General features: G+C 35.5%; 1 long non-coding RNA gene across 1 annotated transcript; it reads left to right on the top strand.

The window, feature by feature from the left end:
- The first annotated feature begins 5477 nt into the window (after positions 1–5477).
- Positions 5478–5893, top strand: LOC109365482. The gene is made up of 2 exons (XR_004160060.1): positions 5478–5522; positions 5790–5893. It is a non-coding gene; the product is annotated as an uncharacterized LOC109365482 (long non-coding RNA).
- The last annotated feature ends 636 nt before the right edge of the window (positions 5894–6529 follow it).

The following is a 6529-nucleotide window of genomic DNA, read 5'->3' as shown; positions in this document are numbered from 1 at the left end:
AGATCTCACTGCATCCTTCCAGTACTTATAGAGATATTATGAGCAGGAGGGAGACCAACTTTTTACGTGGTCTGATAGTGATAGGGCTAGGGATACTGTTGTTGTTGTTTTTTTTTTTACTAAAAGAGAGGGGATTTAGATTAGACATTAGAGAGAAAATTTTCACTCAGAGAGTGGTGAGGCACTGGAACAGGCTGCCCAAAGAAATTGTGAATGCCTTATCCCTGGAGATGTTCAAGGCTAGGCTGAATGATGACCCTGGGCAGCCTGATTCAGTGGGTTCAACTGCCCATGGCAGGTGGGTTGGAACTATATGGTCTTTAATTTCCCTTCCAACCTAAGACATTCTACAAATTCATGATTCCAACGTCACAAGCTTGTCACCATATGTTGCAAGGCATCCCTAGAAAATGATGTTAAGATTAAGAAACTAACATTTCTGGAACAAGGTTGCAGCTACAGCTGTGATAAATAGAAAAGTGCTCCTGAATTACTGAAAAGTGGGAACTGAGAGAAGTCTGAAAGGATTCTGCATGCAATCCAAATCTGCTTGTGAGAGGAAAAAAACAATTTATTTAATATCAGTTTTCACTATATTAAATATATACTGGTGGAAGTGTCCTCTAGGAACTTCTCCTTAACAAGTCAGCAAACTTTCTCTTTTGAAAGTGCTTTCAAAGCTTATTATGCACTGATTTTATAGAAAGGATTATTGGAAAGGGAAATCCAAAGGATAACAGCCAAGTTTGTTCTCTGTAATGCTTCTTAAAGTCAACCCTCAGAATTCAATATTTGTGTTAATTCATGAGATTTCTGGAAGAAATGATTACTAATTCACTACCTTTTCCATTCTTAGATATCTATCTGCTATAAGGAAAAAAATTTTATTCTCTGTACTCCGACTTCACCTTCATTAGTGCATACTGACATTTTCATTCCTCAAAGCTCCTAAAAGTTCTTGATACATACTACTACTTTTCAGAGTGACAAAGAAGGTGAATGTACAATTAAGACATTTTGAAATGGCAATAAAATTTACTTGGTAGTTTATTTTAGCCATATGTACTCTTTATTACTCTGAACTTACATATTGTCAGGAAGGAAGATTTCACCTATGCAGTAGATAATACAATGCCAGCTGAAATTGCTGGGAAAAGCTTGTGAAATTTCTGTTGGATTAAGTCTTTACCAAGAGCAGGATAAGAAGGATTTACTTATGTTGGCTAAGAATTTCTTTCAAACCACTGATTATCCACTCTTTTTGACTCTTCTCTCAGCAAAGGTCTAAAAAGTAAATTCAAAAGAAGGAATGATTCAAATATCAAATTCTGAAATGTAGCAAAAGGAAAAAAACGAGACATCACTTCCCAGCCTAGATGGATTTGAAATGATGTTGTTCTGAATTCAGATGTACTAAATATTGGTTGTTTAATTCTGTAAAGATGTATCTGAAAACCTCTACCATGAGCACAGTTTCCAGTAAAATCCAGTGAGAAAGTTTTGGTAAGTATGGTCTGACCTGAGAGCTGTGAAGGAGACAGCCCTTTTCTTTATCTGCGTGACACTCTTATTTTCAGAACTTGCAAATAGCCAAAGCTTTAATTTATTCTGTGCTACAGTAAACATCCTGTACGCATGGCACTCCCAGTTCCTTCCAAAGCCTTTGCTAAGCTTTTATATGTGCTACTTTATATAACTCCAAGATAAGCCTTTTGAAGACATATAATATAGGATGAAGTATGGTAGTAGCATGAGTCAGCTATAGTGATGTATTTGAAGAAAAGATTTGTTGACAACCAGAACAAATGGTCACATCAGTCTTCGCATTTTATATCAGCTTGATGGCATTTAGTTCCAAAGCCTTAGTGATTGGGCAAGGGCAAATATATTGGTTGTCATGACCACCATCTCAGGCAATGTTGGTTGTTTCCTGTCAGATATTGGTAAAGCAGCAAGAGGCTATATTATTATCATTAATTTTAATAGCATTCCACATTTTAGTGCACTTTATGCAGAGATTGTGTGTTGAGCTCACTTCTACTTTTGTCAAAACCTGTGTAGAAAATGAGGGTGGCTTTGGAGATTGACACACAAATAAGAAATGGAATGTGAGGGAATACACCAAATGTGTCATCTCAGGGAAAGAAGGAAGGGCAGGAAAGAAAGGAACAACAGTTTAGCTTTCCAACGAGTGGCTTATTGACATTGGAACAGTTTATTTCTGATGCTTCTATACTTGTACAAAGAAGGGCAGAGAACAGCAGAAAAAATGTGTTAAAAGAAGTACTTGTTGAGGAGAGAGCGGGTAACTCTGATTTTGTAAGTAATCAGGAAGAGTGGTGGAGGAAGTAGGGGTAGAGAAGGAGGAGAGAGGGGGATTAATTCATTTGGTCCTTCAGCTGCTTGAATGCAGTAAGGGAGGTTTGTAGACTGACAACTAGACACAAAGATCTTGAACTAATTCTGTGCTCCCCTACTCATAAAGGCAAATACTTTCCTTTCAGAAAATGGCATTTGTATGGAGATTTTTCTACTTTGCATATTGTTAAATAAGTCACTGGTACATACTGAGATATCATGGTGGGATAACTAGTAATTGCCAGAGATCTTCTGAAGGTTGTTATGAAATTAGAATTCTATTATTATTGTACACTAAATATTTATAGTATGTATTGCATATTATTATTAATACATGTATTCTAGATTATATTTGTAATGATGCTTGGATTTTGGACATTTTCTGCTCTCCCTGTTGTTGTGCCTTACACAAGTTTCCAGGAAAGGGGTTCACCTGCTCAGGAGGCAATTTCTCTGGCCAGTAGTCTGCTATGGAAAAGATGTACAGTACTACTATCATCTACAGCTTCTGTCTTTTAACACTGTATACTATCATTCCTTAAGGATTCAACAGGCAATGGGTGACCTTAGCTCTATATCCAGCATCATTTTAACATCCAGTGCTCTGTGTAAACTGCTCACAAACAGTTAAAAACTGCCTGATTTTGTTTGCTGACTGAGGGGAAGTTTATTTATTCCCAGTAATGAGAAATTAGTTCAAACTTTCAACTTATTTTTGGGTTCTAAATTATTAAGTTGGGCACAGTTGTTCTACTGGATCATACTGTTTAGAGAAGATGACTATTTAGGTAAAAAGCTATGTGAGATATTCAGGGGCTTTAAATTAAAGGAAGAATGTTCAGGCATAAGTAGAGATACAGAAGTTTCTAAAATGAAGAAAACATGTTTTTCCCACTGAAGAGTTTGTCTGTAAATAGCCTATTTAATCATAGACCATCAAAATCTTTGTTATCTCTCTAACCAGGCCTACTTTAGGCTCAAAAGCCACTAATGCATGTTTGTTAAGGGACTGAATGAACATTGCTTTATGTATCCTAATATCTTGCTTCCTGCTCTTTTCGTATGGTTTTAGATATGTTCTTTTATTTAAAAAAAAATTTCCTTAAAAATGGAGAGCTCTTTTCTTTCTCTTTCTTGTCAGTGATGCACTTCTGTTGAAAGAAAAGACTTATATTTCTGCATTTCTATTTTGCCACACCTATAAAACATTAAAAAGGCACTAAGGAGGGGGGATGTCCTTAAATTTCATTTTAATGAAACCTACTGGTTTTCCTATCTCTTCCCACTGCAAATAGTATCTATATCCTCTCGCAACCTTTTCCGACAAGTATTCTCTTTGCCAGTCATCTTCTATTTAACTGTCTCTTTTTTCAGTTCTAACAGAAAGTCAGACGGTTATATGGAGATCATTAAATCCATTTCTTCTTATGTTCCACTCCCCTCCGTTTCTTTAACATGAAGAGAACTTTGCAGAAGGCTCTGGAAAAAGCATCAAAACTTCAACTCATTTATTTTCTTGTTTATAAAAGTTGAAATAAAAAGAATACATTATATAGAATAACTTAAAAAGATCTTAATGATGATGGAATGTATACAGACATTTTCCCCTCCTGGCTTTCTTTTAAGAATCTGTAGTCTGTAGACTTGAAAGTTGCCACGATAAATGTTTACTATCTTCTCTGTTGTTTTTTTTTCTCTTTAATTTTATACAGTTTTTGCAACTGTGAAATTTCTCTGTCTTCTGTATCAGAGGCATCTTGAGAATCAATATAACACATTGCTGACTTTCTGCCTGCTCTTAAAAATTCTGATCTCTATGTATTTTTTTCTGCACTACTGATAGTTTCTTAAGTGACTGAATGTGAAGTACTGTAACAAGTCATGCTTGAAAATAGCTAAAGTAATCTAAAATTATGCCTTTGTTTACTTTTCATGCTCTCTTTTCTTTTGTTTCCTTAATTAGAGTCTTTCTAGAATTCTGTTCATTAATATAATTATACATATAGCGAAGGCAAACTTAATTATCTTACCATGGACTGCTGTGGGCCCCTCTTTGAGGGCTCTGGCATCTCAGCTCATGTTTTCTCCAACATCAACTGAAAGCATAAGCTGTCATTTAAGACTGCAGCCGAACATTCTATGCAGCTTAATAGCTTTACTGACTGTTCATGTTATTTGAGATGCATTTAAAACCTGATCTTGCTTTCACCAGGGAAATGATAGGAAAATCTAATGAAATTGAAGTACTTAGAGGTGTAAATGTAAACATATATGGAATGATATACAGAACTAGTAAATTGAACAAGGGGAGGTTCTGAAATATCTTTCTGATTGCTTGCTCTTTGTGTCTACTCCTTTCCTCAGGAACTATTTAAAGCATTAGTACTATAATATATACTGTTGCAGGTTGAATGTCCTCTGTGAAAGTGTAGTTTTTCTAAAATCACATTAAACCTAAATGTTTCCTTTTGGAACAGGTGTTTGCCTCATAGCTGTTTGAATCTGTTTTTGAAATACATTTCCCTGGTTTATATAGCCAAAACACGGATTTAAAATTAATTTTAGTGCATATAAGACAAGTAGTCCTAATGCTTGATCTCTTTTCTGATCCAAGGGAAGGATTGTCTTCCCCCTCTCTCCAGTATGACCTTCAAGTCTGTCCTTGTTGAAGACAGGACATGTTACCATAGTGAGTTTAGGTTTTGATGAAGTGGCATTTTCCATTTCTCAGGAGTTTTCAGACAAACACCATAGGATGTGCATTCCTCATGTAATTCACTAGTGGTGTGAGCTACTACACAAGGAATGCAGTGTGAAGTAGAGTTGTCTCAGATTTTTTCCTGGCTACATTAGTATTCACTTTCAACCCGACTATGTCAGCTTTTGCTTCTGAGTCATCAACACATATAAAAGTCTTCCCGTAGAAATTTGTAGGCTTGGGCAACATTTATTTTCCACAAACCTTTATTTCTCCTTTCTCTTTTCCAGAAACGATTTGAATATAAATGAATGCCATGCTGTTCTGATGACTTTGTAATAGGTCTATATGTTTATTTCTATTTGTTTTGTCCTGAAAAGGATTTGATTTTCAACTTTTTTTTTCTTTTGTTTGTTTTTAGACATAAATCCATTCAGTGAAGAGGGAATTTCATTAACAAACTCAGGTATTTTGTTGTTATTGAGAAACTTGCCCCTCACATGGTTTTTAACCTTAAGTTAAGTGCTGGGATACTAGATCAAGTGGTCAAGACAACATAAGTGGTAATAGAGCCCTACTTTTATTCTTCTGCATGCACTTCTCCAGTGTACCTGCTGAATGCAGCACCATCAAGCAAGCATATTGCAATACCCCTTTCTACTTGTAATGCAGTTTCTTAATAATGGCTAGAGATGATCTTACAGAATTTTAAACTCCACATCCTTAACCCCAGAGTTTCCAAGAAAAGAAAATGCAACGGAGAGCAGCTGAAATTATATGTGCTACAGATTGCCATTGTGATTCCTCCAAAAGCTTTCAGTCAGAAGGTTAAACAAGGTAAGAATGTTTCTGTTTTCATCTTGCCATGAAGGCCTGTTACACTATCTTTTTCTTCGCTCTCTGAAGGAGAAAGGAAATTTTTTTTTTCTTGAAATGTTTTTCCTATTCTTCCAAGCTTTAATTTCTGAGGATAAATGATAAATGAAGAAATCACTGCTATGTTCTTCAAACAGGTTTTGAATTTTATGTGACGTGTTTACTTTTAACTGTAAACATAATTAAAATTTTCTGCCATATATAAGAGCAAAATACTCAACTGTATTTTCAGAAATAGAGTAAGGTTACATGTAAATGAATCATTTTTTCTCTATATCAGTAGTGCTACACCTCCTAAAAGCCCACATTTTTGTATTAGAGAAGGCCGAACACAGTTTCTTAGGAGCTATTGTAGGCACGAGGAGGGTCTAAATGCACTTTATTTTGGGAAAAAATACTTCACTCATTGGAATAAAGAGAAGCTTGGATGGCTAAGCATGCTGGTGACCTAGTGCCACGTTAGGCTATTCTGAATTCTTAGTTGCTTATGTTAAGCAAGATTAATAGAACATAATTATATCAACCAGCAAGGATAACATGTTAAGTCATACAACAAGATATCAAAAGAAGGAGATGGCATGGAAAGTTTATTGAATT

Source organism: Meleagris gallopavo, chromosome 1 (genome assembly GCF_000146605.3).
Source record: "Meleagris gallopavo isolate NT-WF06-2002-E0010 breed Aviagen turkey brand Nicholas breeding stock chromosome 1, Turkey_5.1, whole genome shotgun sequence".
In the NCBI taxonomy this organism is placed as follows: Eukaryota; Metazoa; Chordata; class Aves; order Galliformes; family Phasianidae; genus Meleagris; species Meleagris gallopavo.
This window is presented reverse-complemented; position numbering and strand designations above follow the sequence as displayed.